Source organism: Phyllobates terribilis, unplaced genomic scaffold (assembly GCF_046119375.1).
Source record: "Phyllobates terribilis strain yellow unplaced genomic scaffold, ASM4611937v1 Scaffold_3__8_contigs__length_932513732, whole genome shotgun sequence".
NCBI classification, from domain to species: domain Eukaryota; kingdom Metazoa; phylum Chordata; class Amphibia; order Anura; family Dendrobatidae; genus Phyllobates; species Phyllobates terribilis.
In genome coordinates, this window is record NW_027362763.1 from 902,976,233 (window position 1) to 903,003,006 (window position 26,774).

The following is a 26,774-nucleotide window of genomic DNA, read 5'->3' on the forward strand; positions in this document are numbered from 1 at the left end:
TTATGTCTGAGAGCAGGTGGGAGGTCCTTTGGTCAGGGATCCTGTGCATGCCACACCTCCTGCCCAGTCTTGGGAGGGGAAGAACTTCCCCTGTATAAACCCGGGGCTGAGGCAGGGTGAGTCAGACAAGGAGAGTGGAGAAGAGAAGCAGCATAGGAAACAGCAGAGTTACTAGGAGTCAGGGGCTGGCAGCTACAGAGCTCGCCCTGACTAAGAAGATTCTTTACCGGACCCGGAGTCCGAGGCTGTGGGGACTAACTCCTACCCAGTAGCAGAATCCGTCGGGCAGGGGATTTCAGGTCCTCTGGCCCAGAAGCCCGAAGGCACGGTCACACGCGTGGGACCAGCACCGCCATCGTGGAGCGGAAGCCATTAGAAGGCCCCGAGTCACCGGCCATACGGGTGAGCACCACACGGTACACTCAGGGACGTGGGCTACTTACATCAGCTTCTAGCAAGGTAGCCAGAAGAGTACAGTCAGTTTGGGAGGCCTACAACTACGCCTGGCCAGGGGAGATCCCATCTGCTCAAAGACTGACCAGGCCCCGTTTGCTAGCAAGTACTCCGGGAGGGTCTGTCGTTGTTACCAGTAAAGACCCTGAACTACACCGTACCGTCTCTGAGTGGTTCCTGCTACCCCATCATCCACGTCGGCTGCCCTGAGGCCATACCCCTCCCGTTGGGGGTTATACTATCACGCTGCACAATCCTACCACCGGCCTCAGCGGTCTGCCCTGCAGCAGCAGCTTCCTGGCTGCACTCAACGGGTGGCGTAGTCATCAACTATTTACTACTAATAGACTGCCGTCTAGTTTGACTCCCTGGGCACGGACCGGGTCACCGCCACGAGATTACAACCCTCCACGGATCCGGCTCCGGGTAAGCTCCCGCGTGCGCACCGCAGCGCGACACAGGCCCAGGGGCGCGTCAAATGCATTCACCGAGAAATGTCATTTTAACATTTTACAGCCTTATATGGCCATGTGCTGTGTGACACATGCATACAGTGCTGAAAAGACATGGGAACAGAATGGGGAAGACCCCTGGAAGCATCTCTGACACCCAGGTCACTGCCTAAAAGTGTGCCCATCAGAAGTCATCCTTGCCGCATCAGAAGATGCAGACTTGCAACTATCCCAGTGCAAGTCCTTGTCCCAGGGCAGTGTTCAATTGTACCTCCCCCATTCCTTGCAATGCAAGCGCAAATATGCAGCCAACCACCCACCCACCTGCAGGCTGCAATACTATACTGCTAGCTTGCACTTGAAATGGGGCCTTTTGGTTTGGAGGAGGCCGAAGCTGGCCACTACCTCATGGCTGCTTCGGCAGCGAGATATCCATACTCAGTCCCCAGCCGCCCCTATTTGTCCCGGTGTGCCTTATACATAAGATTAAGCGCGCATACCAAAACATTACCTGTGCCCTCCCCAGTGCATTTAGTAGGAAGGACAGCCTATTCCGCTGTAGTGTGTGCATGCCAAACCCCTGTTCATGGTACATGCGAAGATGCCTCCCACCCTGCACCTGTCGTTGCAGACTTGCAACTATCCCCGTTCAAGTTCTTGTCCCAGGGCAGTGTTCAATTGTACCTCTCCCATTCCTTGCAATGCAAGCGCAAGTATGCAGCCTGCCACCCACCCACCCCTAGGCTGCAATACCATGCTGCTTGCTTGCACTTGAAATTGGGCCTTTTAGGCATGTGGAGGCGGAATCTGGCCACCACGTCATGGCTGCGTTGGCGGCCTGGTATCCATACTCAGTCCCCAGCCGCCCGGCGGCCGGGTGTCCACACTCGGTCCCCAGCCGCCACGGGGCAGCCAGGTGTCCATAAACGGTCCCCAGCCGCCCCTATTTCTCCTGTCAACTTCCCACACACTTTTCTTAGCCTGGCCTGCTTTAGGGCAGCATTGGACCAGCCCACCAGAGAACCAGACTCCTCCGGTAGGCCCTGGCTTCTCCATCAGGGGAGTTGAGAGTGCCAAGGTGAGGAGCATGATGATGATGATAGAAGTTAGCATCTGCTTTGTTTTCTTTGAATGCAAGCGTAAGTGTGCAGCCTGCCACCCATCCCCAGGCTGCAATACCATACTGCTAGCTTTCACTTGAAATGGGGCCTTTTAGTTTGGAGGAGGCCGAAGCTGGCCACTACCTCATGGTTGCTTCGGCAGCGAGGTATCCATACTCAGTCCCCAGCCACCCCTATTTGTCCCAGTGTGCCTTATACATAAGATTAAGCGCGCATACCAAAACATTACCTGTGCCCTCCCCAGTGTATTTAGTGGAAAGGACAGCCTATTCCGCTGTAGTGTGTGCATGCCAAACCCCTGTTCATAGTACATGCGAAGATGCCTCCCACCCTGCACCTGTCGTTGCAGACTTGCAACTATTCCCGTTCAAGTTCTTGTCCCAGGGCAGTGTTCAATTGTACCTCTCCCATTCCTTGCAATGCAAGCACAAGTATGCAGCCTGCCACCCACCCACCCCCAGGCTGCAATACCATGCTGCTTGCTTGCACTTGAAATTGGGCCTTTTAGGCATGTGGAGGCGGAATCTGGCCACCACGTCATGGCTGCGTTGGCAGCCTGCTATCCATACTCAGTCCCCTGCCGCCCGGCGGCCGAGTGTCCATACTGGTTCCCCAGCCACCCCTATTTCTCCTGTCAACTTCCCCACACACACTTTTCTTAGCCCGGCCTGCTTTAGGGCAGCATTGGACCAGCCCACCAGAGAACCAGACTCCTCCGGTGGGCCCTGGCTTCTCCATCAGGGGAGTTAGCATCTGCTTTGTTTTCTTGGAATGCAAGCGCATGTATGTAGTAGCAGCTAGGCCTGAGATGGTCAGCATTTTGGTGCATATCCTACCTCCTTCGAGGATTGCTGGATGTTTTTCTGCTACTATCCCAGTTCTATGACTCCCGTTAAAACAAAGCTTCAGGTGATAAATGATGGATGAGGTGGTGGCAAAGGAGAAACAGCAGGAGGAACAGGGACCATTCACATCAATATCAGGCCAGTCAACCACATATGTCTTGTAGGATATGTTTCTGTAACAAAATGAGCGGTTTGGCTACACAGTTACAGGGCATACAGTGAGTGCAATGCCTACCAAAAATTTTGAGGCACTCCAATGCCCCTTGGAAATGACATGGAGGTCAGAGGGCCTTAACTAAACCGTTTTTTCCATTTATAGCAACTGGGTCTCCTGTACACTGTTGGCCTAAGCAGTGAATGGAAGGCTTCCAAAAATTATGAGGAACTGCAACTCCCCTTGAAACAGACGTGGAGTACAGCGTACTGAAAACCTTCTACCCATTATTGGGGAGTTGGTCTCCCTTAGTTTTCGCCTTTGCATTGAAAAGCAAAAGCTGACTAAAATTTGGAGGAAATGCAATGCCCGTTGGAAGAGTCGTGGAGGTTAGAGGTAATTAAAAACAACATTTCAATGCCCCTTGGTAGAGCTGTGGAGTTCAGAGTGGCTTAAGAAGATGCTTTTAATGCCCCTTTGAAGAGACGTGGAGGTCGCAGTAGCTTAACAAGACAGTTTTAATGCCCCTCGGAAAAGTGGTGGAGGTCGCAGTAGCTTAACAAGACAGTTGTAATGCCTCTTACAAGAGCCATACAGTACAGCATCTTAAAAACATTATTCCCATTATTGGGGAGTGGGTCTCCCATAGTCTTTGCTTATGCCTTCCAAGCAAAAGCTGCCAAGAATTAGGACGGAGGAACTTGCAATGCCCCTTACAAGAGCCATGCAGTACAGCATATAACAAACATTATTCCCATTATTGGGGAGTGGGTCTCCCTTAGTCTTGCTTATGCCGTCAAAGCAAAAGCTGCCAAAAATTAGGAGGAAATGCAATGCCCGTTCGAAGAGTCGTGGAGGTTAGAGTTAATTAAAAACAACATTTCAATGCCCCTTGGAAGAGCTGTGGAGTTCAGAGTGGTTTACCAAGATGCTTTTAATGCCCCTCAGAAGAGACTTGGAGGTCCCAGTAGCTTAACAAGACGGTTTTAATGCTTCTTGAAAAAGTGGTGGAGGTTGCAGTAGCTTAACAAGACAGTTGTAATGCCCCTTCGAAAAGTGGTGGAGGTCACAGTAGCTTAACAAGACGGTTTTAATGCCCCTTGGAAGAGCGGTGGAGGTCCCAGTAGCTTAAAAAGACGGTTTTAATTTCCCTTGGAAAAGTGGTGGAGGTCACAGTAGCTTAACAAGACGGTTTTAATGCCCCTTGGAAAAGTGGTGGAGGTCACAGTAGCATAACAAGACGGATTTAATTTCCCTTGGAAAAGTGGTGGAGGTCACAGTAGCTTAACAAGACGGTTTTAATGCCCCTTGGAAAAGTGGTGGAGGTCACAGTAGCATAACAAGACAGTTTTAATGCCCCTTGAAAAAGTGGTGGAGGTCACAGTAGCTTAACAAGGCAGTTTTAATGCCCCTTGTAAGAGACGTGGAGATCCCAGTAGCTTAACAAGACGGTTTTAATGCCCCTCAGAAGAGACGTGGAGGTCCCAGTAGCTTAACAAGATGGTTTTAATGCCCGTTGGAAAAGTGGTGGAGGTCGCAGTAGCTTAACAAGACGATTTTAATGCCCCTTGAAAAAGTGGTGGAGGTCAAAGTGGCTTAACAAGACGGTTTTAATGCCCCTTGTAAAAGTAATGGAGGTCGCAGTAGCTTAACAAGACGGTTTGAATGCCCATCGGGAGAGACGTGGAGGTCCCAGTAGCTTAACAAGATGGTTTTAATGCCCCTCGAAAGAGACGTTGAGGTCAAAGTAGCATAACAAGCCGGTTTTAAAGCCCCTTGGAAAAGTGGTAGAGGTTACAGTAGCTTAACAATGCGGTTTTAATGCCCCTTGGAAAAGTGGTGGAGGACACAGTAGCTTAAAAAGACGGTTTTAATGGACCTTGGAAGAGACGTGGAGGTCCCAGTAGCTTAACAAGATGGTTTTAATGCCCCTCGAAAGAGACGTTGAGGTCAAAGTAGCTTAACAAGCCGGTTTTAATGCCACTTGGAAAAGTGGTAGAGGTTACAGTAGCTTAACAATACGGTTTTAATGCCCCTTGGAAAAGTGGTGGAGGTCACAGTATCTTAACAAGACGGTTTTAATGGACCTTGGAAGAGACGTGGAGGTCGCAGTAGCTTAACAAGATGGTTTTAATGCCCCTCGGAAAAGTGGTGGAGGTCGCAGTTAGTGTTGAGCCACCCCCGTAGTGTTCGAGTTCGGTTCGGTTCGTCGAACACCCGTGTGTTCGCCGAACTGTTCGTAGAACTGTTCGTCGAACACCTTCGAACACCCTTAAAACCAATGGCAGGCAAACAAAAACACATAGAAACACATAGAAAACACCTTCAAAGGTGTCCAAAAGCTGACAAACTGCTCAGAAGACATAACTAACACATGGAAAAGTGACAAGTACATATAGTCATGCGAAAATAAAAGAGGTGGAGGAGTAAAAGGAGGGGGAGACACAGATATAGGCATGTCATGCCCTTCTAAAATCCAAAAAGTGAGAAGCCGACACGGCCAGTCTGCTCCTGCCCGTGCCACCTCCGTGTCGCCGGGTTTGTGCCAGAGCCGCGGTGAACCCTGATGGCCAGCCCCCCTCTCCCAATACTGGTGCCTGTCCGCTGGTGGGTCGAGCGAGCCCCCCTGTGGTGGAGGCAGCTCTAAGCTTTTTAATTTAAATTGTCTCTCTAATTTGAATGAATACACTTTAAATCCATTTACAAGGATCTATTGGAGGGCAAGTCTCATGCCAGCAGCCGCGTAATTCCAGCTCCAGTAGCGTCCACTAAAGCTGCTGCAGTTAAAAAGCTTTTATAAGGATCGAGCTCGGCTGTCCACCGCAAGGCATCCTACTGCCAGTCCCAGCCCCTATGCCTTGGGGTGCCTCCTGATGCTCTTCACTAAGTATCCCATGGTCCCGAAGCATTTCCTTTGAAAAAATTAAGTGTCTAAACTACAGGTGGTGTAGCTTGCTTAACAGCCGGGATAATCCGCTGACTATCAGACACTGCTACTAGGCACAAAGTATTTCCTGGGCTAGATGCAGTTAAAAATTTGTAATTAGATACTCTCGTTGGATGCTGAGAAAGCATTCCATAGAGTCTCCTGGCACGCCATATATGATTCTCTTAAAAGCTTGGGGTAGGGGTCTAGGGGACCCTTTTATAGCCAAAATCACGGCCCTGTATCACAATACGTCACCTAGGCTGAAGATAAATGGAACTGTAGCACCCTGAGGGCTCGGATGCTACAGACGTATTGCACCTCACCCAGAGGTGTGATATCTCACTCTCAGGTAAGGATGGAGTGTGGATCAGGACCCGACACCTGCATGCATTACATCACATTGCCGTGGGGCAGGGCGACCAATATGCCCCTGAGATGGGCACGACAGTCCCTGTCCCTGGCTGGAGTGGGGGGAGGGAACACTGAGGAAGGGGAACCCTGTAGTGCAGTAGCAGGGAGGAAGCAGTTCCTGGGTGCATTGAGAAGGGAGTATAAAAGGTGGGCACCATCTTAGTTCAGTGCAGAGAAGTCTGAGCAGAAGTGGCAGGGAGCAGGGGCTCTGCATGAGCTCTGCTCCGGAGGCGGGCCTAGTAACAGAGGCCCAGGCCTGGAAGAGGGAGAAGGAAGGAAGAGGAGCGGAGAAGGCTCCAGGAACGAGGAATGAAGGGATCCCAGGGGTGCGGACGGGCGAGTCGCCACCGCACGCCCGAATCCACCTGCGTGGAGGGGTCAGGCCAAAGGGGGAGACCGGTCCCCGAACTAGTGGAGGCAGGAAACGACCCTCAGCTAGAAACCGGAGGCTCTGACATTTTATGTGGCGCAGCCCCTCGCTACACCCGCTAGGAAGGCACCACATAGGGTCAGGGAAACTGGCGCCAAGTTTACCAAGAGGAGGCCCGAGGCAGCCGGACAGAAGTGTTGGTAAGAAAGGCCAGACAAAGGACACACAAAGGGGGTCCTGTGAAGTGCTCCAAAGTTATCTGGGAGTTGTCTGAGCCCCTCACCTGGTGAGCACAGTACGACGTGGGCAGCCGTTACCTGCAGACGTGGTCTGGATAATATGAACTGTGAGTAAAGGCCCTGAACTGCATCACTGACTCCGTGTCGTTACTGCTGCTGCCCTGCACCATCATCCCCATCCTCCGCATACACTGCCCTGAGGCTATACTCCTCCCGTGGGGAGTTATGCTACGCTCTGCTGCACCCACAACACCAGCCTCAGCGGTCTGCCCTGTAGCGGCGGTTCACTCTGACCGCAATCCACGGGTGGCGTAGTCGTACATTTAAACATCAAAACCACATAAATAGTTCCGCCACTGGTTTGACCGCCCTGAGCCACGGAACCGGGTCGCCGCCACGAAGACTACAACCACCAGCATCCACCAAAAAGGGTCCGGCTCCGGGTGTCCCAAGGCCCAGGGGGTGCGTCAGAACATTTTCATCACCTTTCACAATCACCAATGGGACAAGGCAGGGATGTCCTCTGTCCCCTCTCTTATACATCCTACTGACGGAACACCTGCTCTCATCAATTCGCCATAACCCCAATATTAGGTGGATTGAGGTGGGAGGCACCGAGTACAAGTGCTCTCTATTTGCTGATGATGTCCTAGTATATATCACTCAATCACATATATCCATCCATGCTGTTATGGCTGAAATAGATCACTTTGTTACATGGTCAAATTTTAAAATCAACGCAGCGTAGTCTGAGGCCCTCGATGTCTCCCTCCCCAAATCCATATAGGATTCCATCCAGTCCAACTTTCCCTTTGCCTGGCCCTCACAGGGTATCAAATACTTAGGAATTCCTATTCATAGAGACCTCTCCCATCTATGTTATCTTAATTTTGGGCCCTTTATTGAACAACTCCATACAGACCACGGTTGGCAAGTTAGAACTGTAAGATTCAGTACGTGAACCGCTGGTGTTTTGTGGAAAAGCACATGTACACTGCGTTCCAAATTATTATGCAAAAAGTGTTTAGGAGTGATAAGGGAAGAATTTGTTTGTTTGTCAGTTAAACTCATTGATGGTGATGTGTGTCAGGGCTCTTTATATCACTGTAAGCAATTGCAGACACCTGTGCTAATTAGTTTGGCAGGTGTGTCCAATGAAAGGCAAGACTACTTAAGAAGGCTCTCTCACATTATTAAGCAGCCTACATTTTCTGCCAAAGTGGGAAAGAAAAAGGATGTGTCGGCTGCTGAGAAGCAACAAATTGTGGAGTGTTTAGGTCAAGGCATGACTACAATCAACATTGAGCGATGATCAGGATGAAGTGTCTTGGCAATCAAGAAGTATGTAGCTGATTCACAGTACACACGTGTGCGTGCTGATAAGGGCAAATTGAGGACTCTTTCCTACAGGCAATTACGTCAGGTTGAAAGAGCAGCGGCAAAAAAGCCTTGTCATAGCAGCAGACAAGTTTTTGAAGCTGCTTGTGCCTCCAACGTCCCCCGAACAACAAGATGCAGGGTCCTTCAGAGGTTTGCAGCTGTGCATACGCCATCCTGTCGACCTCCTCTATCCACTTCACACAAGCAGAAACGGCTCCAGTGGGCCAAACATTACATGAAGACTGATTTCAAAACAGTTTTGTTCACGGATGAGTGCCGTGCAGCGCTCGATGGTCCAGATGGATGGAGTGGAGGATGGCTGGTTGATGGACACCCCACGCAAAGACGGCTACAGCGCCAACAAGGAGGAGGTGGAGTAATGTTTTGGGCTGGAATCATGGGGAGAGAGATTGTCGGCCCCTTTAGGATCCCTGAAGGCGCTAAAGATGAACTCCATAATATATGTGGATTTTCTCAAACAGCACTTCCTGCCATGGTTCAAGAAGAAGAACCGTGTATTTCACAGCAAGATCATTTTTCTGCATGATAATGCACCATCTCATGCTGCACATAAAACATCTGCATCTCTGGCTGATATGGGCATAAAAGGGGACAAACTTATGGTGTGACCCCCATGCTCCCCTGACCTCTACCCCATTCAGAACCTTTGGAGCATCATTAAAAGGAGTGTCTATGATGGCGGGAGGCAGTTCACATCTAAGCAACAGCTCTGGGAGGGTATTCTGTCCTCATGCAAAACAATTGAAGCAGAAACCTTCCAAAACCTGACAAATTCAATGGACGAGAGAGTTCAGAAGCTCCTTTCGAACAAGGGGTCCTATGTGAAAATGTAACATCACCTAGAATAAAGTTTTGAGTTGAAAACTGTTTGATTTCAGTTTCTAACAACCTGCTAATGCTTATAATTTCAAAAATGACCATTTTTTTGGTCTTTATTAAAATGAAAAGGTTGATCGAAAAGTTTGGGGGATCTAAGAGTGTGGCAACCCAGTAGTCATGATTACTTCGAATTCTGACAATATGAGGGTCATGCTGCAGGTAGTGCAGCAAGAAGGCACTTATGTGTCTTGCGCATCTCGGAGCCCCAAAATTATTTTCCGGGCTAGATGCAGCTAAAAATTATTTTTAATTTTAAATCTGGTGAAGCTTTAGTATAGATGGCCTAATAGGATCAGTGCTGCACACTGCTACAAAGCCCAGGTTATTTTCCATTCAAGATACAGATAAACATGATTAGTAATTTGAAAGCTTAAAACGGTTGGTAGGGTGATTTTAACCAATTATTAAGCTTTTACTCTCCCCAGGATGACACAGGGGTAGAAAAGTCGTTTCGGATCCATGATTTGTTCATCTTTATGAACGTGAGTCTGTCTACATTATCAGTGGAGAGCCGCGTGCGCTTATCTGTCAGCACACCACCAGCAGCGCTGAACACACGTTCAGACAGAACGCTGGCTGCGGGGCATGACAAGATCTCCAAGGCGTAAGTGGCTAGCTCCGGCCATTTATCCAGATTGGAAGCCCAAAAAGAGCAAGGGTCCAGTGACACAGTCGTGGCTTCAATGTTTACTTGGAGATACTCCTGTACCATCGTCTCTAGGCGTTGACTATGTGTCAGACTTCTTGTCTCCTGTGGCCTTGCAAAGGATGGGCTAAAAAAGTGGTGAAATGATTCCGCAAAATTGATGTTACCAGCAGATACTGTGGTTCTGTTACGGTTTGAGTGCTGAACACTTGACGGTCCCACGGTTGGCAAGTTGGAACTGTGAGATTCACTACGTGCACCACTGGTATTTTGTGGAAAAGCACATGTAAGATTCTGCAACAGTCTCTGCTGATACTCCTGCATGCGTGCATCCCTTTCTATGGCAGGAATAATTTCTGCAAATTTACTTTTGTACCAGGGATCTAACAGTGTGGCAACCCAGTAGTCAGGATTATTTCTAATTCTCACAATTCGAGGGTCATGTTGCAGGTAGTGCAGCAAGAAGGCACTCATGTGTGTTGCGCATCCAGGAGCACCAAGTCCCTGTTGTGTTGGTGGCGAGGTAACAATCATGCTTCCTTCCTCTGTCCTCTCCCCCCAACCTCGCACAACAGAAATGTGATCAAGGTCTCCCTCATCTGATGAGTCTTCCATCAGTTCGTCCTCCACTTCTTCCTGGGCTCCTGCACCTTCCTCACTAGTTTGGCTGCTACCATGCGCCCTGGTAAAACCATCTCCACCACCCTCACATGCCTGCCACCTTGGTGCTGCCGACCGTCTGGACCTTGCAGATGTTAGCCCTTCCGCATACAACTCCTCCTCCTCTACTTCCTCCACCTCCTCTTGTGCCACCACCTGACTCCGAATTCTGTTTAACATGTGCTCCAGCATGTAAATCACCGGAATAGTCATGCTGATAATGGCATCGTCAGCACTAAACATCTTCGTCGCCATTTCAAAACTGTGCAGAAGGGTGCATAGGTCCCTGATCTGAGACCACTCCTCCAGCGTGATTTGCCCCACCTCTGAATCTCGTTGGCCCAGGCTATACGTCAGAACGTATTGCACCAGGGCTTGTCGGTGCTGCCACAGTCGCTGCAACATGTGCAGAGTTGAATTCCACCGGGTAGGCACATCGCATTTTAGCCGGTGAAGTGGCAGGCCCAACGACTTCTGTAGAGATGTAAGTCGCTGAGCTGCGGGATGCGAACGGCGGAAGTGAGCACACAGCGACAGTGCCCTCTGCAGAAGGCCATCTAGTCTGGGATAGTGGGCTAAAAATTGCTGGACAACCAGGTTCAACACGTGAGCCATACAAGGCACGTGTGTGACATTGCCCCGGCGAAGGGCCGCACCCAGGTTTGCAGCATTGTCGCACACGGCCTTCCCTGGTTTCAGGTCCAGTGGAGACAACCATTCATGAAATTGGTTCTCCAGAGCTGACCACAATTCCTCAGCTGTGTGACTCACATTTCCCAGACATTTCAATGTAAAAACTGCCTGATGACGTTGAGCCCTACTGCCAGCATAGTAAGGAGGTGTGCAGGATCCCTTCTGCGCAGTTAGAAAGCTTGTGGCATGACCAGACAGGCTTTGGGTGCAGGTGGAAGACCGAGAGGAGGTTGAGGAGGCAGAAGCAGTGGAGGAACTTTGACATAAAGAGGATTGACGCACAACTCGTGGGGACGGCAAGACTTGGACAGCAGCCCCTTGTCCTGCTGTCACCATAGTTACCCAGTGCCCAGTCAGCGACATGTAACGCCCCTGTCCATGCCTACTCGTCCAAGTGTCTGTGGTGAAATGCACCCTGTCACACACAGAGTTTCTCAAAGAAGCGGTGATGTTGTGTGCGACATGCTGGTGGAGCGCAGGCACACCTTTCTTTGAGAAGTAGTGCCGACTGGGCATCTGGTACTGGGGCACTGCGACGGACATAAGGTCTCGAAAATCCTCTGTGTCCACCAGGCGGAAAGGCAGCATTTCTGTAGCCAAGAGCTTGCAGATGGTGAAATTCAACCTCTTAGCTTTCTCATGGCTAGGAGGAAATGGTCTTTTACTTGTCCACATCTGAGGGACCGAGGGCTGGCTATTGTGCTTAGACGGGGTTGATAAGGGTGTCCCCGGCAAACTGCCGGTCTGTGAGGAAGATGCAGGCGGACATGTTAGGTTGCCTTGATCCAAAGGTGGTGATATCGATGTCGGACAGCGCTCAACACCAGCTGGTGTTCCCACCTCCAAAGAAAATGATGACCTGCCAATCACGCTGGCTGTTGCGGGTAAAGAGGTGGCAGGTCTGCGCCCCAAAACAGGTGTGACTGCTGTCCCCCCAGTCACAGAGGATGAAGAGGCCGCGGATGCACAAGATATGGCAGACGGTGGTTGGCCCGGCCGGCTAGGCCGCATTGTAGCACACTGAGCTTCCCACTGCAACTTATGCTTCATGTCCATGTGCCGGTTCATGCATGAAGTACTCAAACTATGTATTTTTTGGCCTCTACTTAGCTTTTGCTGACAAATGTTACAGATAACACGAGTTGGGTCATCCTTATCGATCTGAAAAAATGCCCAGGCTATGCAAGGCTTAGCACCCATGCGACCTGAAGAGCCACCACGACTTGTGGTGAGAGGCAGAGTTGTGTTTGAGGATGCAGTTGTTGACGTGCTTCCAGTACTACGTCTCTGTCCAGGAAGGCGCAACCTGACCTCGTCGTCACTAGCATCTTCCTCCATCTCCTCTGCTGACCTCATCTCTTGGCTGACTGTGGGTTGACAGTAAGTGGGATCTCCAACCTCATCATCATCACCCTGTGTGTTATCACACCCGTCGTCCTCAGAGCCAACCTGTTCCTGCCCTGACAAAAAACTAAAGTTGTCGCTCCAATCAGGTATTTGAGTCTTATCATCGTCTTCCTCATTGTCTCCACCAACAGGAGTTACAGTTTGGGAATGAGGGTCTACATTATGGTCAGAACCTTCTGCGTCTGGTCCTGGATCCGACTCGTAAAGATTCTGGGCATCAGTGCAGATCATTTCCTCGTCTGGATTCACAGAAGCTCTGGAGTCGACCTCTGATTCCCAGGCTATAGTATGAGTAAACAGCTCTGCAGACTCAACCATCTGTTCTACCTCATACTCAGACGGGCAGCTGGAGATTTGGGAGCTGTGAGGAAGCAAGTGCGATTGGGGTGACACCTTTGAGGACTGGAGTATTTGTGATGTTGAAGTTGATGTGGAGGAGAGCCCACTTAAAGGAGCACTTGATATCCGTTGAAGCACCTGCTGTTTTTGTGCCTCATCTGGAATTTGTAGCGATTGGCGTGGCCGTAAGAAAGGAATCTTATCACATTGTCCGCTAAAAGAAGTAGACATTTTAGCTTGGCTGGAAGATGGTCTTTCTTCTGCAGATGTTACTGTTGCTTTAACACCTACCCCACGGACACAACCTTTTTTCCCCTTCCCAACACGCCTATTCCCCTTTCCACCAGCAGCAGGCCTTTTTCCACTCATTTTGGTGGTTAACTAATTCACAACTCTGGAGTTGTTTGCACAAAAAAACAATGGATGGTAACCGAGCAGAGCTGAGTGGCCAAACTGTGGTATTAGGCCAAAACTATTGGCTGGGTTAGATGCAGAAAAAAATTATATTCAATTTGCAACCTGATGGAGGTCAGTATAGATGGACTAATACAACAATTCCCACACATAGCTAGAAGCCCAATATTTTTTCAGAGGTAGATGCAGAAAAAAATATATTCAGTTTGCAACCTGATGGAGGTCAGTATAGATGGACTAATACAACAAGTCCCACACACAGCTAGAAGCCCAAATATTTTTTCAGAGGTACTGTAGATGCAGATAAAAATTATTTTTAATTTGCAACCTGATGGAGGTCAGTATAGATGGACTAATAGAGAAAGTCCGACACACTGCTAGAAGGCCAAATATTTTTTCAGAGCTAGATGCAGAAAAAAATTATTTACAGTTTGCAACCTGATGGAGGTCAGTATAGATGGACTAACAGAGAAAGTCCCACACACTGCTAGAAGGCCAAATATTTTTTCAGAGCTAGATGCATACAAAAAATTATTTTGAATTTGCAACCTGATGGAGGTCAGTATAGGTGGACTAATAGAACAAGTCCCACACACTGCTAGAAGGCCAAATATTTTTTCAGAGCTAGATGCAGAAAAAAATTATATTCAGTTTGCAACCTGATGGAGGTCTGTATAGATGGATTAATAGAACAAGACCCACACACAGCTAGAAGCCCAATATTTTTTCAGAGGTAGATGCAGAAAAAAATATATTCAGTTTGCAACCTGATGGAGGTCAGTATAGATGGACTAATACAACAAGTCCCACACACAGCTAGAAGCCCAATATTTTTTCAGAGGTAGATGCAGAAAAAATATATTCAGTTTGCAACCTGATGGAGGTCAGTATAGATGGACTAATACAACAAGTCCCACACACAGCTAGAAGCCCAATATTTTTTCAGAGGTAGATGCAGAAAAAAATATATTCAGTTTGCAACCTGATGGAGGTCAGTATAGATGGACTAATACAACAAGTCCCACACACAGCTAGAAGCCCAATATTTTTTCAGAGGTAGATGCAGAAAAAAATATATTCAGTTTGCAACCTGATGGAGGTCAGTATAGATGGACTAATACAACAAGTCCCACACACAGCTAGAAGCCCAATATTTTTTCAGAGGTAGATGCAGAAAAAAATATATTCAGTTTGCAACCTGATGGAGGTCAGTATAGATGGACTAATACAACAAGTCCCACACACAGCTAGAAGCCCAAATATTTTTTCAGAGGTACTGTAGATGCAGATAAAAATTATTTTTAATTTGCAACCTGATGGAAGTCAGTATAGATGGACTAATAGAGAAAGTCCGACACACTGCTAGAAGGCCAAATATTTTTTCAGAGCTAGATGCAGAAAAAAATTATATTCAGTTTGCAACCTGATGGAGGTCAGTATAGATGGACTAATAGAATGATGCTATGCCCAAAAGATTTTACTTCACTAGGTGCAGTAAAAAAATTGATATTCTATACACAGGTGGTATATCTTGCAACACAGATAGGCTACTCCACTGACTAACACACTCTGCAATAGGCCAAAAAGGATTAGCTTTGCTAGATTCAGTCAAATGCTGTGAAAAAAACTTGCACAGCACTGGCACAGACCTGCCTGGCTAAAACTGATAGGAACTGATGTAACCTAGTCCTGAAAAGGACTCCAATTACAATTAGTCTTTACTCCCACAATCTATCTATTTAAGAGCATAGACCTCCCTGATAAAAGTCGTAGGAAATGCTGTAACCTAGTCCTTAAAAGGACTGCAATCACAACTATTCCCTACTCCCAAGCTATCTGTATATTTGTGCGAAAAATTGGCTTGAAATTAACAAGGTATAGCGCACACAGCAACAGCGGTGCCGTCTAACACGCAGCTGCAGCAGTGAGAAAATGGTGGCGACGGGGAAAATGGCTTGGTCTTATAGGGCAAGGACATGTGACATACACTGCCAATGACACATGCCCTTGCTTGTGTGAAAAAAAGCACTTCGCTCCGTGTGTGCGCTGCTGATAGGCTGACAGATTGCACCTCCCCACTGCAAATGCGGGAAAAAGAAAAAAAAATGGAGATCTTCATTGTTCCTGCAGAGATCCATCCCCTGCCCCTCCCCCCACCCCGCTGTACACTCAAACTGCGTATTAACATTAATTTTCATCATTACTGAGAAAAAATCCAGTTATGATTTTGGTGCACGAACAGTTATCGAACATAACCTCGAACAGCCGAATTTTTCTCAAATTGTTCGTGTTCGCCGAACGGCTCGAACACCGCCCAAAACAGCTCGAATTTGAGATTGGCGAACAGTTCGAGTAGAACAACGCTCATCTCTAGTCGCAGTAGCTTAACAAGACAGTTGTAATGCCCATTACAAGAGCCATACAGTACAGCATCTTAAAAACATTATTCCCATTATTAGGGAGTGGGTCTCCCATAGTCTTTGCTTATGCCTTCCAAGCAAAAGCTGCCAAAAATTAGGATGGAGGAACTTGCAATGCCCCTTACAAGAAATATGCAGTACAGCATATAACAAACATTATTCCCATTATTAGGGAGTGGGTCACCCTTAGTCTTTGCTTATGCCGTCAAAGCAAAAGCTGCCAAAAATTAGGAGGAAATGCAATGCCCGTTCGAAGAGTCGTGGAGGTTAGAGTTAATTAAAAACAACATTTCAATGCCCCTTGGAAGAGCTGTGGAGTTCAGAGTGGTTTACCAAGATGCTTTTAATGCCCCTCAGAAGAGACTTGGAGGTCCCAGTAGCTTAACAAGACGGTTTTAATGCTCCTTGGAAAAGTGGTGGAGGTTGCAGTAGCTTAACAAGACAGTTGTAATGCCCCTTCGAAAAGTGGTGGAGGTCACAGTAGCTTAACAAGACGGTTTTGATGCCCCTTGGGAGAGCGGTGGAAGTCCCAGTAGCTTAACAAGACGGTTTTAATTTCCCTTGGAAAAGTGGTGGAAGTCACAGTAGCTTAACAAGACGGTTTTAATGCCCCTTGGAAAAGTGGTGGAGGTCACAGTAGCATAACAAGACGGTTTTAATTTCCCTTGGAAAAGTGGTGGAGGTTACAGTAGCTTAACAAGACGGTTTTAATGCCCCTTGGAAAAGTGGTGGAGGTCACAGTAGCATAACAAGACAGTTTTAATGCCCCTTGAAAAAGTGGTGGAGGTCACAGTAGCTTAACAAGACAGTTTTAATGCCCCTTGGAAGAGACGCGGAGATCCCAGTAGCTTAACAGGACGGTTTTAATGCCCCTCAGAAGAGACGTGGAGGTCCCAGTAGCTTAACAAGATGGTTTTAATACCCGTTGGAAAAGTGGTGGAGGTCGCAGTAGCTTAACAAGACGGTTTTAATGCCCCTTGAAAAAGTGGTGGAGGTCAAAGTGGCTTAACAAGACGATTTTAATGCCCCTTGTAAAAGTGATGGAGGTCGCAGTAGCTTAACAAGACGGTTTGAATGCCCATTGGGAGAGACGTGGAGGTCCCAGTAGCTTAACAAGATGGTTTTAATGCCCCTCGAAAGAGACGTTGAGGTCAAAGTAGCTTAACAAGCCGGTTTTAATGCCCCTTGGAAAAGTGGTAGAGGTTACAGTAGCTTAACAATACGGTTTTAATGCCCGTTGGAAAAGTGGTGGAGGTCACAGTAGCTTAACAAGACGGTTTTAATGGACCTTGGAAGAGACGTGGAGGTCCCAGTAGCTTAACCCCTTAATAACATCTGACGTACTAATACGCGTCTGTGCCCTGGGACTTAAGAGCCAGACCCGTATTAGTACGTCAACGCGATCGCGCCCGCACACAGGCTGTGCGGGCGCGATCGCCGCCGGGTGTCAGCTGATTGTCACAGCTGACACCCGGTACTATGTGCAGGGAGCGGTCACGCACCGCTCCCAGCACATTAACCCCCGCGATGCTGCGATCGAAGTCGATCGAAGTCGATCGCGGCATTGCGGGGGCAAGGGGAGGTGATCGGCGATACTCACCTCCTCTTCCGGCTTCCAGCGCAGTCTGCAAAGGCTTCCCGGGTGTTGCCATGATGACCTGATGTCGTCATGACAACATCCGGGTCACCAGAGAGCAGGAAGATTGCTTGGACATGCGCAGTGCATCTCCAAGCAATCTTCACACTGTGCATTTCTGACAGCTTGCATGGCATAGGGATGGTGCTCCATTCCTGTGCCATGCAGGCGATCAGAAAAAAAAAGTGAAAGTCCCAGAGTGGGACAAAGTAACAAAGTGTATAAACTGTGTGAAAGTGGAAAAAAAAAAAAAAAAAAATGTGCAAAAATATTATAAAAAAATAAAAAAAATAATACACCAAAAATAAAAATATAATGTACCCATCAATAAATATTATTATAAAAAAAATAAAAAAAAAACAATAAAAGTACACATATTTGGTATCGCCGCGTCCGGAATAACCTGACCTATAAAACTGTCCCACTAGTTAACCCCTTCAGTGAACACGGTAAAAAAAAAAAAAAAAAAAACCAAGCAAAAAACAATGCTTTATCACCATACCGCCAAACAAAAAGTGGAATAACACGCGATCAAAAATACGCATATAAATAAAAATGATACCGCTGAAAACGTCATCTCGTCCCGCAAAAAACAAGCCGCAATATAGCTCCATCAGCCAAAAAATAAAAAAGTTATAGCTCTCAGAATAAAGCGATACTAAAAAATATTTTTTTCTATAAAATAGCTTTTATTGTGTATAAGCGCCAAAACATAGAAAAATGATACAAATGTGGTACCGCTGTAAACGTACTGACCCGAAGAGTAAAGCTGCCTCATCAATTTTACCACACGCGGAACAGAATAAAAAAAAAAAAAAAAAACAATTCCTGAATTGTTGGTTTTTGTTTATTCTGCCTCCCAAAAATCGGAATAGAAAGCGATCAAAAAATGTCACGTGCCTGAAAATGGCACCAATAACAACGTCAAGTCATCCCGCAAAAAACGAGCCATCACATGACTGTCTGCCAAAATCTGGAAAAATTATAGCTCTCAAAATATGGCGATGCAAAAACTAGATTTTACAAAAAATGCGTCTTTTAGTGTGTGACAGCTGTCAGTCATAAAAACCCCATATGATTCTGGCATTGCTGTAATCACACCGACCCGAAGAATAAAGTCGTCTAATCACTTAAACCGCACAAGGAACGGCGTCAAAAATAAACTCTTGAGTTAGGATTGGGCTAGGGTTAGGGCTGGGTTTGGGGCTAGGGCTGTGCTGGGGCTAGGGTTGTGCTGGGGCTAGGGTTGTGCTGGGGCTAGGGTTGTGCTAGGGTTAGGGCTGGGGTTGGGATTTTTTTCAAAAGTAAGAAAAAAAGATGACGATATGGCGACTAGTGTTGAGAGCAAGTGCTCGCTACTTGAGTTTGCATCGGGTGCTCTGGTATGCATTTAGTATCGTGGGTATTTGAGTGACATGCTCGAGTCTCTGCCCCATATGCTTCGCGGCCAAAAAACTTTATGGGGATTGCCTGCCATGCACGAGCGATCCCCGCATGTTTTTTTTTGGGTGTCTAATAACCGTGAAACATGCGGAGCAGGGACTCGAGCATGTCACTCGAGCACACGCTGTACATGGTGCATACCTGAGTACCCGATGCAAACTCAAGTAGCGAGCACTTGCGCTCAAGAATAATGAAAACTTATTCAATATGATGACCTAATGTAAACAAATAATGTGCCGTACCTCTGGGTTCAAAATGTTCACTATACACCTTAATAAAATCTTTGAGGGGTATAGTTTCCAAAATGGGGACACTTGTGGGGGAGCTCCACTGTTTAGGCACATCACGGGCTCTCCAAACGCGACATGGTGTCCGCTAACAAATTGAATGGAAAATCGGCTCAAATTGTTAGCGGACGCCATGTTGCGTTTGGAGAGCCCCTGTGTGTCCAAACATTGGAGCTCCCCCACAAGTGACCCCATTTTGGAAACTAGACACCCCAAGGCACCTATCTAGATGCATAGTGAGCACTTAGAACCCCCAGGTGCTTCACAAATTGATTCGTAAAAATGAAAAAGTGAAAATAAAACACTTTTTCATTTTTATGAATCAATTTGTGAAGCACCTGGGGTTCCAAGTGCTCACTATGAATCTAGATAGGTGCCTTGGGGGGTCTAGTTTCCAAAATGGGGTCACTTGTGGGGGAGCTCCCATGTTTGGGCACACAGGGACTCTCTAAATGCAACATGGTATCCGCTAACAAATTGAATGGAAAATCGGCTCAAATTGTTAGCGGACACCACATTGCGTTTGGAGAGCCCCTCTGTGCCCAAACTTTGGAGCTCCCCCACAAGTGACCCCATTTTGGAAACTAGACCCCCCAAGGCACCTTTCTAGATGCATAGTGAGCACTTGGAACCCCCAGGTGCTTCACAAATTGATTCGTAAAAATGAAAAAGTGAAAAAAAAAACACTTTTTCATTTTTATGAATCAATTTGTGAAGCACCTGGGGTTCCAAGTGCTCACTATGAATCTAGATAGGTGCCTTGGGGGGTCTAGTTTCCAAAATGGGGTCACTTGTGGGGGAGCTCCAATGTTTGGGCACACAGGGACTCTCTAAATGCAACATGGTATCCGCTAACAAATTGAATGGAAAATCGGCTCAAATTGTTAGCGGACACCACATTGCGTTTGGAGAGCCCCTCTGTGCCCAAACTTTGGAGCTCTCCCACAAGTGACCCCATTTTGGAAACTAGACCCCCCAAGGCACCTTTCTAGATGCATAGTGAGCACTTGGAACCCCCAGGTGCTTCACAAATTGATTCGTAAAATGAAAAAGTGAAAAAAAAAACACTTTTTCATTTTTATGAATCAATTTGTGAAGAACCTGGGGTTCCAAGTGCTCACTATGAATCTAGATAGGTGCCTTGGGGGGTCTAGTTTCCAAAATGGCGTCACTTGTGGGGGAGCTCCAATGTTTGGGCACACAGGGACTCTCCAAATGCAACATGATATCCGCTAACAAATTGTCGGCTCAAATTGTTAGCGGATATCATGTTGCATTTGGAGAGTCCCTGTGTGCCCAAACATTGGAGCTCCTCCACAAGTGACCCCATTTTGGAAACTAGACCCCCCAAGGCACCTATCTAGATGCATAGTGAGCACTTGGAACCCCTAGGTGCTTCACAAATTAATTCGTAAAAATGAAAAAGTGTTTTTTTTTTCACTTTTTCATTATTACGAATCAATTTGTGAAGCACCTGGGGGTTCCAAGTGCTCACTATGCATCTAGAAAGGTGCCTTGGGGGGTCTAGTTTCCAAAATGGGGTCACTTGTGGGGGAGCTCCAAAGTTTGGGCACAGAGGGGCTCTCCAAACGCAATGTGGCGTCCGCTAACAATTTGAGCCGATTTTCCATTCAATTTGTTAGCGGATACCATGTTGCATTTAGAGAGTCCCTGTGTGCCCAAACATTGGAGCTCCCCCACAAGTGACCCCATTTTGGAAACTAGACCCCCCAAGGCACCTATCTAGATTCATAGTGAGCACTTGGAACCCCTAGGTGCTTCACAAATTGATTCGTAAAAATGAAAAAGTGTTTTTTTTTTTTCACTTTTTCATTATTACGAATCAATTTGTGAAGCACCTGGGGGTTCCAAGTGCTCACTATGCATCTAGAAAGGTGCCTTGGGGGGTCTAGTTTCCAAAATGGGGTCACTTGTGGGGGAGCTCCAAAGTTTGGGCACAGAGAAGCTCTCCAAACGCAATGTGGTGTCCGCTAACAATTTGAGCCGATTTTCCATTCAATTTGTTAGCGGATACCATGTTGCATTTAGAGAGTCCCTGTGTGCCCAAACATTGGAGCTCTCCCACAAGTGACCCCATTTTGGAAACTAGACCCCCCAAGGCACCTATCTAGATGCATAGTGAGCAGTTGGAACCCCCAGGTGCTTCACAAATTGATTCATAAAAATGAAAAAGTTTTTTTTTTTCACTTTTTCATTGTTACGAATCAATTTGTGAAGCACCTGGGGGTTCCAAGTGCTCACTATGCATCTAGATAGGTGCCTTGGGTGGTCTAGTTTCCAAAATGGGGTCACTTGTGGGGGAGCTCCAATGTTTGGGCACACAGCAGCTCTCCAAACGCAACATGGTGTCGCTAACAATTTGAGCCAGTTTTGCGTTAAATTTGTTAGCGGACACCATGTTGCATTTAGAGAGCCGCTGTGTGCCCAAATATTGGAGCTCCCCCACAAGTGACCCCATTTTGGAAACTAGACCACCCAAGGCACCTATCTAGATGCATAGTGAGCACTTGGAACCCTCAGGTGCTTCACAAATTGATTCATACAAATGAAAAAGTGTTTTTTTTTTCACTTTTTCATTGTTACGAATCAATTTGTGAAGCACCTGGGGGTTCCAAGTGCTCACTATGCATCTAGATAGGTGCCTTGGGGGGTCTAGTTTCCAAAATGGGGTCACTTGTGGGGGAGCTCCAATGTTTGGGCACACAGGGACTCTCTAAATGCAACATGGTGTCCTCTAACAAATTTAACGGAAAATCGGCTCAAATTGTTAGCGACACCATGTTGCGTTTGGAGAGCCGCTGTGTGCCCAAACATTGGAGCTTCCCCACAAGTGACCCCATTTTGGAAACTAGACCCCCCAAGGCACCTATCTAGATGCATTGTGAGCACTTGGAACACTCAGGTGCTTCACAAATTGATTCATAAAAATGAAAAAGTGTTTTTTTTTTTCACTTTTTCATTGTTACGAATCAATTTGTGAAGCACCTGAGGGTTCCAAGTGCTCACTATGCATCTAGAAAGGTGCCTTGGGGGGTCTAGTTTCCAAAATGGGGTCACTTGTGGGGGAGCTCCAAAGTTTGGGCACACATGGGCTCTCCAAACACAACATGGCGTCCGCTAATTATTCAAGCAAATTTTACAATCAAAAAGTCAAATAGCGCTCCTTCCCTTCCGAGCCCTGCCGTGCGCCCAAACAGTATTTTTTCCCCAAATATTGGGTATCTGCGTGCCCAGGGGAAATTGCACAACAAATTTTGGGGTCCATTTTTTCTTGTTACCCCTGTGAAAATAAAAAAAATTGGGTCTAAATTAACATTTTTGTGAAAAAAGTTAAATGTTCATTTTTTTCTTCCACATTCAAAAAATTCCTGTGAAGCACCTGAAGGGTTAATAAAGTTCTTGAATGTGGTTTTGAGCACCTTGAGGGGTGCAGTTTTTAGAATGGTGTCACTTTTGGGTATTTTCTGTCATAAAGACCTCTCAAAGTGACTTCAAATGTGATGTGGTCCCTAAAAAAATGGTTTTGTAAATTTTGTTGGAAAAATGAGAAATCGCTGGTCAACTTTTAACCCTTATAGCTCCCTAACAAAAAAAAATGTTGGTTCCAAAATTGTGCTGATGTAAAGTAGACATGTGGGAAATGTTATTTATTAACTCTTTTGTGTGACATATCGCTCTGATTTCAGGGCTTAAAAATTCAAATTTTGAAAATTGCAAAATTTTCAAAATTTTCGCCAAATTTCCGTTTTTTTCACAAATAAACGCAAGTGATATCGAAGAAATTTTTCCACAATCATGAAGTACAATATGTCACGAAAAAACAGTCTCAGAATCAGGGGGATCCGTTGAAGCGTTCGAGAGTAATTACCTCATAAAGTGACAGTGGTCAGAATTGTAAAAATTGGCCCGGTCATTAACGTGCAAACCACCCGCGGGGCTTAAGGGGTTAACAAGACGGTTTTAATGCCCCTCGAAAGAGACGTTGAGGTCAAAGTAGCTTAACAAGCCGGTTTTAATGCCACTTGGAAAAGTGGTAGAGGTTACAGTAGCTTAACAATATGGTTTTAATGCCCCTTGGAAAAGTGGTGGAGGTCACAGTAGCTTAACAAGACGGTTTTAATGGACCTTGCAAGAGACGTGGAGGTCACAGTAGCTTAACAAGCCGGTTTTAATGCCCCTTGGAAAAGTGGTGGAGGTCACAGTAGCATAACTAGACGGTTTTAATTTCCCTTGGAAAAGTGGTGGAGGTTACAGTAGCTTAACAAGACGGTTTTAATTTCCCTTGGAAAAGTGGTGGAGGTCACAGTAGCATAACAAGACAGTTTTAATGCCCCTTGAAAAAGTGGTGGAGGTTACAGTAGCTTAACAAGACAGCTTTAATGCCCCTTGGAAGAGACGTGGAGATCCCAGTAGCTTAACAAGATGGTTTTAATTCCCCTCAGAAGAGACGTGGAGGTCCCAGTAGCTTAACAAGATGGTTTTAATGCCCGTTGGAAAAGTGGTGGAGGTCGCAGTAGCTTAACAAGACGGATTTAATGCCCCTTGAAAAAGTGGTGGAGGTCAAAGTGGCTTAACAAGACGGTTTTAATGCCCCTTGTAAAAGTGATGGCGGTCGCAGTAGCTTAACAAGACGGTTTGAATGCCCATCGGGAGAGACGTCGAGGTCCCAGTAGCTTAACAAGATGATTTTAATGCCCCTCGAAAGAGACGTTGAGGTCAAAGTAGCTTAACAAGCCGGTTTTAATGCCCCTTGGAAAAGTGGTAGAGGTTACAGTAGCTTAACAATACTGTTTTAATGCCCCTTGGAAAAGTGGTGGAGGTCACAGTAGCTTAACAAGACGGTTTTAATGGACCTTGGAAGAGACGTGGAGGTCCCAGTAGCTTAACAAGACGGTTTTAATGCCCCTTGGAAAAGTGGTGGAGGTCACAGTAGCTTAATAAGACGGTTTTAATGCCCCTTTAAAAAGTGGTGGAGGTTGCAGTAGCTTAACAAGACGGTTTGAATGCCCCTCAGAAGATGCGTGGAGGTCCCAGTAGCTTAACAAGATGGTTTTAATGCCCCTTGGAAAAGTGGTGGAGGTCACAGTAGCTTAACAAGACGGTTTTAATGCCCCTTGGAAAAGTGGTGGAGCTCGCAGTAACTTAACAAGATGGTTTTAATGCCCCTTGGAAAAGTGGTGGAGGTCACAGTAGCTTAACAAGACGGTTTTAATGCCCCTTACAAGAGCCATACAGTACAGCATCTTAAAAACATTATTCCCATTATTGGGGAGTGGGTCTCCCACAGTCTTTGATTATGCCTTCCAAGCAAAAGCTTACAAAACTAAGGACGAAGAAACTTTCAATTATGGCAACACGGACCACGGTCACCCTGGTGGTATAGTGGTGGTGGAGACTGAGGATAAGGAGAAGAACATAAAACAGCCGAAATGAGGAAGCGTATATCCATGTGTGGGTGTGAAGCTGTGCATGTGAATTCACCTCCAGAAATAACACAGTGGATCTGACTTTATGTTACTCTGCTGTCATTTGGTGGTGATGAGAAGTCTGACCTAATCCAGCCCTTATTCATTTTGATAAGGGTCAGCTTGTCAGCATTGTCAGTTGACAGACGAGTGCGCTGATCAGTTATAATTCCCCCAGCGGCACTAAAAACTCGCTCCGATAACACGCTAGCAGCAGGGCAGGCCAGGACCTCCATGGCGTACAGAGCGAGTTCATTCCAAGTGTCCAGCTTGCATACCCAATAATTAAAAGGCACAGAGGAATCACAGAGGACGCTGGAATGGTCGGCAAGGTACTCCCTCACCATCTTTTGAAACTTTCCACTCCTTGTGAGAGTACTCAGGGTCTGTCCAAAGGGAGGGTCTGAGAAAACTGTCCCAGAACGTTGACAGTGTTCCCCTGCCTCTGCTGGATTGGAGTTGCGTCTCTCTCACATGTATGTCAACCAACATTTTGACAATGCGAGGGTCACGGTTAAGGCAGCGTAACATAAAGTCAGCCATCCGTGCCAGACAGGTAACAGGCAATACTTCCGTGTCCTCACCAAGATGACGACTGTCCATGCTCTCCTCCTCCTCCTCCCCTCTGTCCTCAGACCACCCACGCTGAACCGACGGTATGACAGTTGTACAGGTACTACCGTCTATAGCGCATGATACAAGCTCCTGTTCCTTCTCCTCCTCCTCCTCTCCCTCATTGTCCCCCAATGCATGTTGGGACGAGATGAGGCTGGGCTGTGTGTAATCGACTGCTACGGCTTCTTGATCCATCTGATCATACTCTGGCTGCAATGCCTCCTCTTTAATTCTCTGCAGAGAGCGTTGCAAAAGACAGACAAGTGGAATGCTGACGCTAATGATGGCAACATCACCACTCACCATCTTGGTGGACTCCTCAAAGTTTGTCAAGATGGTACATATGTCAGACATCCAAGTCCACTCCTGAGGTCTTATGCGTTGAGTCTGACCTGAATATCGACGGCCTTGTTGCAGCTGGTACTCCACAACTGCTCTCTTCTGCTCACAAATCCTTTGCAACATGTGGAGGGTAGAGTTCCAACATGTGGGGACATCACACACTAGTCGGTGTGAAGGAAGCTGCAAACGCTGCTGCATCACAGCAAGGCCGGCGGAAGCTGTAGCCGACTTGCGAAAATGAGCTGACAGGCGGCGTACTTTGACAAGCAGATCTGGCAACTCGGGGTACGATTTAAGAAACTGCTGAACCACGAGGTTAAGCACATGAGCCAGGCATGGTACGTGTGTGATCTCGCTTCTCCTCAGAGCCGCCACCAGGTTACGGCCATTGTCACACACGACCATGCCTGGATGTAGGTTTAGCGGTCTCAGCCACAGATCTACCTGCACTTTCACAGCTGTCCACAACTCACAAGCAGTGTGAGGTTTCTTACCTAAGCTTATGAGTTTCAGCACAGTGTGTTGCCGCTTGGCGGAGGCAGTACTGCAGTGCTTCCAGCTTGTAACTGATGTGGTGATATCTGAGATGGAGGCTGAACATGAGGAGGAGGAGGAGGATGATGCTCAGGAGCTGTACACTGTGGGGGCAACTATGACTGACATAGGGCCCGCAATCCTCGGTGTGGGGAGGATGTGTTCCGTCCCAAGGTCCGACTGGGTCCCGGCTTCCACTATGTTTACCCAGTGTGCCGTCAGGGAGATGTACTTTCCCTGGCCACAAGCACTTGTCCACGTGTCCGTTGTCAGGTGGACTCTCCCAGTAACTGCGTTGTCGAGGGCACGGCAGATGTTTTGGACACGTGCTTGTGTAGTGCGAGGATGGCATACCGGGCAAAATAGTGCCGGCAGGGGACCGAGGGATGGCCACCGCCATAAGGTTGCGGAAGGATTCCGTCTCCTCCAGCCTAAAAGGCAGCATTTCCAATGCAAGCAGTCGTGAAATGTGCGAATTTAGGACTGTGGCCTGTGGGGCGTTAGCTGCGAATTTCCGCTTTCATTCAAAGGTCTGGGATATGGACAATTGAACCCTGCAGTGGGACGAGGACGTGGACATTGATGCTGTTTCTTGAGA